The 13,958-nt window shown below is 40.5% G+C and overlaps 1 protein-coding gene across 1 annotated transcript in view; it reads left to right on the forward strand.

The window, feature by feature from the left end:
* The window catches only part of Pah (phenylalanine hydroxylase), a 66,458-nt gene that overhangs the window by 8,525 nt on the left and 43,975 nt on the right, over positions 1 to 13,958 (forward strand). The window lies entirely within an intron of this gene.

The following is a 13,958-nucleotide window of genomic DNA, read 5'->3' on the forward strand; positions in this document are numbered from 1 at the left end:
TTTCTTCAAGAGGATGTGATTATATCATCAGCCGACCAAGATTTTATAGACACTAATTGTTCAATTAAGAATCAAACTAGATTTAAATATGAGCAAAGGAAATTCGAATCTTCACTCTTTTACCATGGATTTGAAGGCGTATTCCTGAACCAGTCCATTGTTACTCTGAATTTGCTAGTGAAATTAAATATCAGTGATGAGTACGTAAATAGGTGGAGAACACACGGATTTCTTACACAGAGGAATTCTGAATAATTTAAGCGGTTGTTCCTACTCTTCAAGTGCAGACTTCCTTACCACACTTTGACCAAGGTAGATAGATATTGTGAAAAAAGAAACCTGATATTTAAAACAAAGCTTTTCTTAATGTTAAAAAAGATCAAAGAATATGTGGTAAAAGTGGCCCTTCACCCCTGAGCTCTTCCAACCCCAAATCCAGAATCCTGTCCAACCACAAGGAAAACATCAGATAAACCCTGATGGAAGGGCATTATAGAAATTATCTGGTTACTATTCCTCAAAGTTGTCAAGGCCATTAAAAACCGGGAATGTCTAAAAAGCTGTCCAAGAGGATCCTAAATAGACTTGAAGAGGAAACGTCTGTGGCATCTTGAGTGAGCTCCTCAGATGGACAAAGGACATTAGTTAGACACAAACTCAAGAAATATGGATTAAGCATGACCTTTAGTTTACCATAATGCATCGGCATCAATGCCTTAATAATAACACATGCTCGGCATTAATATAAGATGTTCATAATGAGAGACACTGGGGCCAGGGTATGTGGAAACTCTCTGTACTATTCTTTTATTTTTTTTTAATGCTAGATATGGAACCCAGGTCCTTGTGCATGCTCTAACACTAAGCAACACTGACAGGTGCCTGACACTGTATAAATACAATGTCATTTTGCTGTCCACTGAAAATTGTTCTAAAAAAAAATGAAACCTCTTGAAAAAAATCAAACCGGGTTATCCAAATGAATGGAGGCTGTACAGCTAAGCCACAGCAAGCAAGATCTGTCAAGAAGACATCATGTTTTCTGAGTGGCAAAGTCTTCCTTCTGGTCAACTTTTGTGTTCCACAGTTAATCACATTTTCTCTTTGAGAGGTTGCCCCTCGGGCTAAAGTCAGAGTTAATAGATTAAATAATAGTAAATGAGCAGGATGTTTACAATCTAATAAACAAACTGCAAGTAATTAAGTTACTAGAACTGGATGGAATGCACCCAGGAGGGTTGCGTGCGCATGTGTGCTCTGGGAGAATTCTTTGGTGCATTATCCAGAATCTCAACTGTCCAAATCATTGAGCGGTGTTTCTAAACCCATTGTACAGAGGAGGAAGCAGGATACTGTACTGGGTGGTCAGTGAACAGTTGTTAGTGTGTGTGTGTGTGTGTGTGTGTGTGTGTGGTGTATGTATATTTTTTTTTTCAAAAAAATTCAATTCAGCAGTTAGTCAAGAAATTGTCTAGAGCAGCATTACTCTGATACCTTTTTAACAGCCTGACAAAATCATAGTTAAATTAGATGCACATATATGAATACACCACAGTGAATCTCAATATTGACTGTGAAACCACAAGAGTGGTATCCTAATTAGAATAAGATATATCCTATGCTTGTATAAATATGTCAAAATAGAGTCTACTATGTATAAGTAAAAAGAAAAAAATTAAAAAATTATAATCATTCGAAATACTTAGTTAAAGGAGAGAATCCAGTTTTAGTATTTGTGGAACAACATTATATGATGTCAGGCACATAAGATTCTTGCTCTGATCCTTATTGAACTTGCAGCGTTCTTGTTTTCTGGATGAGGGAACTGAGGTTCTGAGAGGTTGTGTAACTTGCTCGAGATCACACAGCTGATGCTCCGTGAATGTGAGTTTGAACCCAGAATCTCAGATGCCAAAGCCCATGATCTCTGCACTATACCCCACAGCCTGCCCACGGCTGTCCTTGAACATCTGAATCATCTTTGGAATGTTTAAACAATGCAATTATCCTGACCCCATTCTCTTTTTCTTGTGTTCTGTCTCCAGATATTTCTTTCTTTCAAACTGAAAAATGCATCAAAGTCTAAGAAAACTACTCAGATTCTCACTAGTCACTATCAACCACTTTTAGCATTTTGACATATTCACTTTCCTTTTTTGTATAATTATGGATTAAAAAATCACAAACACATTGTTTCTTTGCATGAAAAATTAGTACGTGAAAGATGAAGCTATTTTCCTTTCCTCTCTTCCCTCAATCCTGGCCCTCTTACAAACTTCCTGGCCAAGGAAACATTTATATGGGTTTAGTGTAGCTCCACTCTGTCCTTTAAAACATTAGTTGACATTTCAGGTGTCATGCTGTGCACATTGTTCTGCAACCTCTTTGAGCAGTCCAAATCATGGACTGGATGGAGGGACAGGGGCATAGGCTGTGGCTTTGAGAGCTTTGTTTGAGGACCTGTGCTTCAGTTCCTCATCTGAAATATGGGAATAACTACTGTGTCTGCTTCATAGAGTAGTTCTGAAAATTCAACGACTTTAGAACAGTTGCTTTAGAACTATTCAGTAAGAATGAATATATCTGTATATTATATATACACATATTTTATCAATTGCAATATTTTGATTGTATATACATATTGATATATATGCACATGATTAATACCTTTTAACTTTTGAAGCATAGTTCTTAATATGTGTGCACTACAACTTATTCATCCCCTTAACTCCTACAGGGTTTTTTTTGACTCCTACAGGGTTTCCTCTTTTGTGCAGCCACAGATAATTCTGTAGTACTTATTTTATTTATTTATTTGCTTATTTTGGTACGTAATATGCAAATATTTATCTAGAGTAAGTACCGAGAAATGGACTTGTTGATATTAGGGTATGAGCACTTTTAATTTTAACATAAAGTACTAATTTGTTCCCTAATATTGTGTACCAATTTATACTCCCAATAGTTTACCTTTAAGAATATGCGCTTAAGAAGTGGCTCAAAAGGCCGACCAAGGAGGATCACGAGTTTAAAGCCAGTCTCATCAATTTAGCAAGGCCCTAAATGGCTTAGAATGTCTCAAAATAAAATATTTTTAAAAAAGGAGGCTAGGGATGTGGCTCAGCGGTTAAGTACGCCGGGTTCAATCCCCTGTGTGTGTGTGTGTGTGTGTGTGTGTGTGTACACATGTATATGCACTGATATATGTATCTTAATATTTATTTTAATCTCAGACCATAAAATGGGTTAAGCATGATAATTTATTGCTTTAGGTTTTATTTCCCTGATTATTAGTGAGAAGAGGGCATCTTTTTATTTTTCATAATATTAGAAATTTCCTCTCATAAATCATGAATTGTTCACTGAGGGTGTCATTTTTTTCTTTTGGAAATTTGTCTCATTGATTTTTGAAATTTTATCTAATCTGAAGTTTTTTATGTGTGTGATAAATACTCCCCCCCCCAACCCTTTCATTTTACTTGGGTTTATGGTATCATTTGTCATCCTGAAACCTTAAATTTTGATATATCCAGTGTTTTCTGTCATTTCTCTCATGGCTTTGGATTTCTAATCTTTCCTTAATTTAAAAAACTCCCCTGATGAATGTTTTCATACTCTGACTCCAGGTCAGGTTTTAAGCTACGATCAGACACTGACCTGCCGGGAGGAAGCTATTCAATGTTCTCTCTCAGAATGTGCCAAACACATTTGATCATGGGATCCTGTTTAGGGAAGTCCTCTTACTAGTTTTTCTGGTATGAGTGTCTCACTAAATGAATGCTGGCTTAGAGTTATGAGCTCTTGACCATCAGTATAGCCTAGGTGTGAGGTGCTGGGGAACAGAACAGCGCTGGGGTTCACAATGTACTGTTTGGAACCAAACCATGTGGATTCAAAATCCAGTTGTGCCACCTCTGAGCTGGATGACCACAGGGAAGCAATTTATACTCTTGGTGGCTTGGTGTTCTCATGTTTTAAAGCAAAGGTAATGACAAGCCTATTTTATAGGGCTGCTATGAAAATTAGATGAATTAATTCGTAAAAAAGTCATTAGAACAGTATCTGTCAGATAGTAAGATCTCAAGAAATAAACGTGTTCTAATTATTTCTGTGCTCCATTATCTTTACAGGGATACAGAGCCTCAGGGACTTTTAAGTTCTTAGTCATAGGAAAAATAGTTTAAGGATGAGTTTTATTTGGTTTAAAGAAAGAAGACTTAGTGTAGGCAACATGAGAGTTTAATGAACAAATTTTAAGGTTGATCATGGAAGAATCCCAGTTCTTTTCTTTAACTTGAGAGTCAAGGTCAATGAGTAGAAATTGGAGGCGACATGTTCCAAATCACTTACAGGCAATATCTCTACTGCAGAAGGGCCCTGGAAGATCTTGATTTCAGCATTTCAAAATAGTCAGCAAAATGCAGGGCAGAATCAATATATAAATAAATATATTGTCTTTCCTTAAAGAGACAAAAGAGAAAAATCTATGCAGCTCCTCCAAGATCGGTAATAGTGAGAAATCTCATGTATGGGCAGGCCCATCTGTGTTCTGTGGATTCTTGCTAAATACCATGGCAGAAACTCCATGCCTGAGGAAGTAGAACCATCCCTTGCTAGGCGAGCACTCTACCACTGAGCCACAAACCCCAGCCCCTCTCCTCTAATTCTTTCTATGTTTATTTAAACATTTTCCATCACTCTCTATATTTTTAGCCCCTACTAGTTTATGTCCCACATCTTCTTTGGAAAATAATCTCCCCAGAGTCTGACTGCTTAGTAATGAGCTATAAAATTAGAAGCAGGCTCCTGGGGGGAGTTGCAATGACGAGGTCTCCCTTCCTCCTCCCACACTCACCTTACCGTGTATTCTCCAGGGAAGGGAACAAGCAAAGACACAAGAGCAGAGATATGGAGCTCTGAGATCTCAGAACATCCCAGGGGCCCTCGATTAGTGACATTTAATGGATGGAGACATAGAGCTTCAGACCATGGAAGCTCTCCAAGGCCAGGCACATAAAATTTGCTTCAGAACTGACCTCCACTTTCACAGTGCACTGGTCTTTTGTAAACAAAAGGAGAAGACACAGGCCATATTAGTCACATCCATTTGCTGTACCCTACTCAAGCCCAAATAATCCATTCCTCCCTAATCAGATATTGGACGATCTCACATTGTCTCATTTATGCATCTAATTAATGTCTTTGGAGTATCTGCTGTGGTCACCACCTAGACAGGTGATGCAGACGCGGGCCTCAGTGAAACAGCCCTCCACTGCCCGTAAAACGTGAAGACTGCATCAACAGGGAGTTTCCATGGTGTGTGTATACAGCAGGTGCCCTGAGGAACTCAAGGTTCTGTGGGCTTCTTCACCCAGACCCGAGGCCGACAAGGTGGTGGTGGTGGTCGTGGGTTCTTGGAGTCATAGTGTTTCAGGTGAAAAGTGAAAATGATGGCCAAGAGGAGGCAGAGGAAGGGTAGATTCTAGAATCAAGGAACAACAGCCTTAAGGTGAGAGAAGAGCAAGTGGTGAGGTTGCAGAATCCGCAAATCCTTTCCTGTGTGCAACCTCAGCGTTTCTGGGAGCAGAAGGACCAGAACATACAGGTTGTTTGTCGTTCTCAGGTTTGGACTTTAAAGCCTCACCTGTGATCCCCGGGGCCTTGCTGAGCAAGACGGGGTTGAAGGTCAATCACGAGAACCGCTTTTACCCCCTGGTCTTGGGTCCAGAACATCCACGGGCAGGAAAATGTTTCCCAAGAACATTTCGTCTTCTTTTTTTTAAAAGAAAATTTATTTATTTATTTTTTAGCTGTAGTTGGACACAACACCTCCATTTCACTTGTTTTTTTTTTTTTTTTTTAATGTGGTGCTGAGGATCCCAACCCAGGGTTTTGCACATGCGAGGCGAGCGCTCTACCGCTGAGCCACATCCCCAGCCCAAGAACATTTCTTCTTTATTTAAAATAAGACATTTGAGTTCTAATGGAGGAAAAAAAAAAGGTTGTATAGCCCAGATGACATTTTCACTTGATTTAAATGCCAAAATATAGATAATGCTATAAAGAGGATCATGTAACTCACTTGCTTAAGAAATAAAACCGTATAACCAACTAAGTCCCTGGATGCCCCTTCCCCAGGCACCTCTCTCCTCAGAGGTAGTTATTAATCTGAACTTGATACATTATTCTCAGACACATTTTATATTTTTGTTATATAGAGATACCCCACCAGTGACACATAGTTTTGTAAACCTCTGCTCTTTGTAATAGGGAAATCATATTGCAATTCCCTCTGCAGTTTCCTGTTTAGGGGTGGGGGAGTGGACCTTTTTTTTTTTAGAGAATTTTTTTTAATATTTATTTTAGTTTTCGGCCGACACAACATCTTTGTTGGTATGTGGTGCTGAGGATCGAACCCGGGCCACATTCATGCCAGGCGAGCGCGCTACCGCTTGAGCCACATCCCCAGTCCTGGACCTTGTTTTTGAGGTTTGTCCATGTTGATGTGTGCAGCTCTTGCTTTTCATTTCCCCCTCTCTCTATTCCATTGTGTGATTACACATTATTCACCCACTTGGTGGACATTTAGGTTGTTTCCATGTTTGTCTGTATAAACGCTATTACCCTGAACATGTTACAGAGGGTTGGTGACTTAGGAAGTAGAAGAATCTCTAATGGAAAATTAGCCTTGCTTTCAGCTGCACGTATTTGAGAACTAGCAACACAAAGCTGGCTCTCAAAACATCCATTAGGAAGCCAGATCTCATATTGTGATGGTGTAGACAGAAGACGGTGGCCCATTGGTGACACAAGAGTTGGGACTCCTCATCAGTAGCCTCAATGGAAATAGTCCGCAAGGTCTTTTTGATCCTCCATCTCTTATCACTCAGCTGGCCAGAAAAATTGTAGAAGGAGGGATAAAAAGAAAGAGAAGTTCTTCTCCCTGAGGCCTGGGCAGAGGCTGGGATAAGCTGCTGCTCTGGCTCTTCTGGCCCAGGAAGGGGTTCCTCTGAATTGGAGGCATGGGGAAGGCAGAATCTCTAACAGAGGGAGAGGACAGAGAGAAGACAGTTCCCAGGGGTGGCAGAGGACCCTCCAAGAGGGAGCCAGGGTGAGATCCTGGAAGAGTCTCCAGGGGGAGAATCCACTGAAATTCCAGCTTTCTTCTCTTGGAGACCCTCAACTCCCACCCCCGGGTGCAGTGGACTAGTCTTGGGCTTCATGTAGAATTTAATTGCATTGCCTCGATTTTCCTGGATGACTCTGGTTTTCTGATTAAACCCTGTTGGCATAATTCCTAGACCTTTGGCCAGCCAGGGCTGTTGCTGACCAGCCAGGGCTGTTGCTGACCAGCCAGGGCTGTTACTGAGAGATCAGTGAAATATCCAAGAAGTCCTGCCTGCACCTCCGTGACATTTCTCTAATCTTTGCAATTATCTTTTATCGCCCCAAACATGGTAGTAGCCTCCGCCTCCTCTCACTAAAGTCTACTCTTAAAACAGCTGCTGGGGTGCTCCTGTTAAAATATGAGTCAAATCATCTCTCTCTTCTGTCTCCCATAGCTTCCTTTATCACTTAGAGTAAAATCCGAAGATCAAAGTCATGGCCAATGGGCTTCCAGGGTCTATCCTGGTCACTTTTCCTCCTCTTGTCCAGTTACCTTCCATCCTGCTCACTCTTCCCCCAGTTGTACTGGCTTCCATTGTGGTCCTCAGTTATATCGTCTATCCCAGGACCTTTGCCCTTGCTGTTCCCTCAGATTTGTCCCCACACTGACATTAGGTTTATGCTTAGATGTCCCTTGCATATATATTTTGAATCTGATCCCTCTTTCCTGCTCTACTTTTCTCTATTGGGCTGAACACCATCTGGGGACTGTATTTGACTCATTTTCCACAGCTCTTGTTTATTTCTTCCTTGGAGAATCTGAGCACCACGAGGTCAGGACATGTTTTTTTTTTTTTTTTCCTGCTTTGTTCCCTCGCTCACACCAGCATGGAGAACAGCACTGGGCACAGGGCAGGGGCTCAGGGGAACGAATCATTGAAAGTTCTCTGAGACCAGTGACCAGGGACATTCTTTACAGATGTCTTTCATGTTGTAGAAGGATCTCTAATGGAAAATTAGCCTTGCAACCTCCCAAAGAGGTTGGGGTATCACTTAGTTGACAGCAAAGCATGGCGGTAGCACAAGTAGCCCTTCCCGTCCACCCTGGTCTCATCTCAAAGTGGGCTCCCCCTTCTTCCCTTCTCTTTTTGGAAGTCTGCTCTCAGAGAAATGGCTGAGAAATACTGGAGGGCCAAAAAAGGTTTTAAAGGGAAAATGACCTAAAATATCATGTGTCCCACCTGCCAGGGAAAGGCGTGTCTATTCCAAGGTGAGGAGGAAGAATACAGCAGGAATTGACTGTACTTGTAAGAGTCAAACCCAGTGGTGCTGGGCATGTTTTCACCCTTCTAATTCTCATTCATTTAGCTGCCAGGGAAAAAAAAAAGAAATGTTATCTCTAAACACAAGCAAAAATTCAGAGTGGCCAATGAGCATATCCAAGGGCAGTGAGCGGCAGAATGAGAATTTGAACTTCCGCTGGTTCTAAAACCCATGCTATTTTCAGGAGACCAATCCCCTTTCCTCATGGAATCAGATACTGACAGAGAGAAGGGGACTTCAGTGTGAAGCCAGTTTGGGACCCATTCCATGGCAGAGTTACTAATAATGTAGCAAATATTTCAATTCAGAGAGGAATTTAAATGTTGTCACCACAAAGAAATGATAGTTAGCTGAAGCGATGGATAGGTGAACCTCCCCTGATCATTCCACAAGGTACACAGAAAGCCAAACTGGACATTGTATCCCATCAATATATGCAATTATTTGTCAATGAAAAATAAAATACAAAATGGAACTTAAAGGATCCAGAATATCAAGCCAAGGCATCGTCATTGTGAATCCTATAATTCTATTCACTTGCTTCCAAAGCCTCTTTAAAAAGTCTCCTCCAAGATGGGAAAAGAAAGGGGCTTCTGGTCCATCCTTTGTAAAATAGACAATTCATCTTAACCTGCCACCCACTTTCTATTCCAGAGTCCTAATCAATCAAGGTTTTACGTGGGTTATGTGTATGAATAAGTTAACTTTTGAACAAATCATGAACTTGGTTTTTAAAAGTTTAACATTTGCAGGGCTCAGTGGCACACACCTATAATCCCAGCAGCTGGGGAGGCTGAGGCAGGAGGATCGCTAGTTCAAAGCCAGTCTCAGCAAAAGTGAGGTGCTAAGCACCTCAGTGAGACCCTGTCTCTAAATAAAATACAAAATACTGGGGATGTGGCTCAGTGGTCGAGTGCCCTGAGTTCAATCCCAGGTAACCCCCACCTCCAAGAAATGTTTTTTTTAACAGTAAACCTTCTTGCCCTTCCTTACCTGTTCCCTTGGAGTAAGATCAAGATATGGTGACTGTGGGTGGGTTGGTTTGGAGACCTACAAAGAACTCTTGTTTAATTTAGAAAATTCATTTACAAAATTATGATCTTAACTAGGCTCAGAAATTAATTTCTAAAGCCTCTCTTGGTAATCAGAATTATTTGTTTCTAAGGATCTGTACTGATAAGCGGGAACACACCCCAGGAAAGAAATTGCCTGGTAAACACAGGGTTAATTATTAACAGATTGATAGAAATGGGGAAGAAATAAAGACCCCAACTGAATGTTCAGTGCATGCTGAGCCAGAAACTCCTCTCATGTAAGACTTGGAATATTCACCTGATGTCACAATAAATATTTTGATGCTTTTCATCCAAGATTTTTTTTTTGACCTGACATAATTGTTTTAAATGTTTTTAATTACCACATATTAATATACATCACAAGTATTTTTTCTGAGTGGTTATCATTATAATCATTTAATAAATAAAGTTAATTTTTATAATATAAGTAATAAATGATATTTTTAGAAAAGTTCAACTATGATACAAAAAATAAAGAGAAAAATGAAAGAAACCAAATCACCCCTAAACCCATCATTTAGAGATTTGTACTTTTAACACATCTTAAAGGATGGGTGACCCTTCATTTTTTGAATGTCGTTGTTACTTGCTTTTTAGTGGTTGCATAATTTTCCACTGAGGGAGGGTACTACAATCCACTTAGTCATTCCCCTTGGTTTACCTAGAATAAAAACTTTGGTGAAAAGTGTTGTGAATTGTTCCCCTTAGCCTGATCTGCAGCACTATGACTGAGTCATGGCATATGTGTTGTGGTTATTCCCAAAGTAAGAAACTTAAACTTCTCTTTGAAAGCGGCTGCTTCACGGGGTGGGTGGTGAGCACTCCTGACCTGTGACTCGCCTCCCAGAACTTCCTCCCTCTGCACACACCCCCTCCTACTGCCCCTGGCCTGCATCCTAAACTCTAGGACAAATAAGCCTGCCCCACACGTGTCCCTTTGTGGTTCATGGTTCTTCTGTGTTCTCCGCCCTGCAGAAGGCAGGGGTTGGTTGCCTCTCGTTTGGAAGTTTCAACATAGGTCAGTAAATGGGAAACTTCCCATTCTCTTTCTTCCTGAGCCAGGAAGGATGATCTTGCTCTTTGCTTTGTTTAGGAAATAATCTGTTTGCCAGAGATAGCTTCAGAGCTTGCATTATCTCTCTGGCCTTCCTAGGATCCGTCTGTCCACCACTCGGGCCTCCTTCTAGTCTCACCTGGTCACCACGTGAGCCCACAAATGATGGCAGCATCTTGTGTCCTTGGGGTCATGGAAGAGAGTCTGAGGTCACTTAGTTAAAAATATCTAGGGCCCTTAACTTTTTGCATTTGACTTAATATTAATGATAATGATAAAAGCTGACATTTGAGGAGGGCTTGATCCCTGGCAGGAAAGGCAGTGTGGTGAGGAGACTAATGACTCAAAACCAGAAGAGATAATTGTCCCTCCCTTTTGCTGGCAGTAAAGCATCTTCATCTCTAATTTTACCTTTTTTTTTTTTTTTACATTTTCTTTAATGTCCTCAAAGGATTATGGGAAAGCTCACGGAAAAGAAGATCAAACTGTAAAGTGATCCTCAAGTGGGAAAAGGTTTCATTATTGTAGTTCTATGTGGCCTTTCCTACCCTCGACCATAAACAAGGCCAAAGATAAAGACCTCTTCAACTATCTGGTTGATGAACTTTCTTTTTTTTTTTTTTTGACATTTTAGAGTTATTTAGGTTGTTGAATTTTCATGGCATTTTCTGTTCATTTAAATGTTGAGATCACCCTTGTTATTTGTTTGTTTTAATAAAACATAAACCATACTCCCTTGGTTTTTCTCTGTAATGAACTAGCACTAGCAGTGTTCTCAGCAGATGATATGCTCAGTACTTAAAATTTGAGGGTGGACTTAAGTAACTAATTATTTGTGTGCCTATGTAAGAAAACAACCAAAAGAGCTAAAATGTCACCGTCTAAAAACATGGAAGTAGAGTAGCCACAGTAGATTATCCTTATTTTTGCTTCTGTATGGCATTGGACACAGCAACTTTCACAGCTCCTTGTAGGGATGTGGGTGTGGCAAGCTGAAGCTTCAGGGGAACTTCCCGTGGGGAGCTGACTAATGGCTGAAGGTTCACTCCTTTGTGTTGGGGTCCAGCAGGTTTTACCAGATTTCACCAGGCTCTGCTGCTGAGCAACATCAGTCTCTCCTTCTGAACTGATATAATGTATCCAGATGTTGCAAGAGAACTGTGACATCTCATTGTTAGAGATGGGCTCCAGGCTCCAAATCCCCTCTGTTTGGAAGGAAGTCAGAGCCAAGAAATAAGTGAGACTTTCAAGTTATCCAGCAGTGCCATTGCCATCACCATTATTGTCACCACCATGATGATTTTAGGAATGCATTTGGACAAATGACACAGCCAGCTGTGTGCTTCTTGTTTATGTTCTGGTGATTTTGCACCTAGAACTCCATCAATGCCAAAGTAAATCTCAGGGAACTTGATTGTAAAATTAGGGAGTTCTTTGGACAAATTGAGGAAGACCTGACATAAAGGTGGTGATGAGGAACAAGTTGCTCTTTTCTAAGAATGCATTTCAGGTGCAATCCCTAAAAACTCATAAGAGACTTACTTACATTTTTTTAGTTCCCTACATTTTTTGAGAACATTTTAAATATTTTTTTGTATGTGTGAAGATATTTAAGAGTAGCCAAGGATAAAAAATGACTTGAAAAAAATACATATAACAGAGATAACATCAATATACAAATGGTTATTATTAATCAGTTTAAAAAAAAAACAGAAAACTTCATAATGGGAAAATGGCATGAACCAGTAATTTATGAAAGAAGAAATACAGATGATCATTAACCACAGGAAAAAAAATGTGGTCTCCTCTAAACAATTAAATTACAAAATTGAGTAATGAGTTACGAGTTTTCTTCACTATCAGGTCAAGAGGATTGAAAGTTTGGGCAGATGAGAAGTAAGAGTTCTAATAGAGAAGTGGAATGGATGAGTATGGCGTTTCCCAAGGGCAACGGGTCAATATATAAAAAATATTTTAAAGAGAACACAACTTTGCAACTCAGCAACATGACTCCTAGGCATTGATGTTGAGAAATCAGGCAAGGAGGGAAAAGTGTATGTGTAATGTTACTCACTGATTCTAGTGGTGAAAAATAACAGAGCAACTTACTTGTCCATCGTGGAGTGCTTATTGAAGAAGTTATGGAGCAGCTGGCCTGAGGGGTTGGGGAGGGTAAGGTCAAAGTAGAAGCTGCTTCTCCATCTCTGTGCCTCCCCTGACTCACTGTGCTTGTCTTAAAGAAGACACTGAAGGGAGACAGGAGGCTGAATTGGTGCCTCTTCTTTCCCTGGGGTTTCTACAATCTTCCTTGTTCTGCCACATGGTGATTCAAAGCCATGGTGAAATCTGAGTGTGGTATGGATTAGGATGGACCTTTTCCTACTTCTTGACCCACAAATCTTTCTCATGTGCCTTGATAATTTTGGTCCTTTGAGGACATTGTACAAAGTGTCAAGAATTTCACCTCTTCTCACCCCCCAGGGCACAGCCACCGTCACATCCCACATCACAGCAATGGTCTCCTGGCAGGAGGCCAGACCTATTGGTGGGTCTGTCATACCCCCAAAGCTTATTCTCCAAGTGGGAGTCAGGTTGAATCTGTGGGCACTGGGAAAGCCTATTTTCCTATGCTCAAAACCTCTATTTCTTTCTGAATAATCTGCATAACTGGCCTCTCCCCTGGCACTATTCTGACTTCTTCTACTTTTCCTTCATCACTTCCTCGGCCTTGGTCATGCTGGTCTTGCTGTTGTCCCTTCAACAGGGCAGCACATGACCTTAGTCTCTTTACCTCTGTCAACTCCTTAGGACTGACCCAACATCAGTCTTGCCTTCTCCCGAGACCTCATGTGTCCCCCTATCCAATATTCCAATGCACCCTTCTTCTTTATCAGGACCGTCTCTCCCCTTCACCCTGCTCTGCTGTGCTTTTCTTCCTTATCCTTTATCTTTATAAAATAATAACTAAATTATCTTTTATGCTTGTTGTGTGTATGTCTTCAACTTGAATGTTTTGTTCACTGAGGGACCCCAATTACCTAGAAAGATTATTGGCATCTGATGGGTGTTTTACACACACACACACACACACACACACACACACACACACACTTGTTGAATGACATAAAAGAAACCCAAGGGATCATATAAAGAAATTAATGGCAATTACTTAATTTTTACTGAGCATTTACTATGTGCTAAGTAGTGGGATGGTATGCACCAGCTCATCCAGGGCTCCCAAGGAACTGATGAAGTGGGTATCTTTAAGACCACTCATTTAGAGATGGGAAAACTGAGGTTTAGAAAGATGAACTAAGCTGCCTAAAATCTCATAACCAATATATTTTAAACTTGTAAAGCCAAGAAGTCTGAGTGCTGAGAATTCTGTTTCAGCAAAC

Source organism: Urocitellus parryii, chromosome 5, assembly GCF_045843805.1.
Source record: "Urocitellus parryii isolate mUroPar1 chromosome 5, mUroPar1.hap1, whole genome shotgun sequence".
NCBI lineage: Eukaryota > Metazoa > Chordata > Mammalia > Rodentia > Sciuridae > Urocitellus > Urocitellus parryii.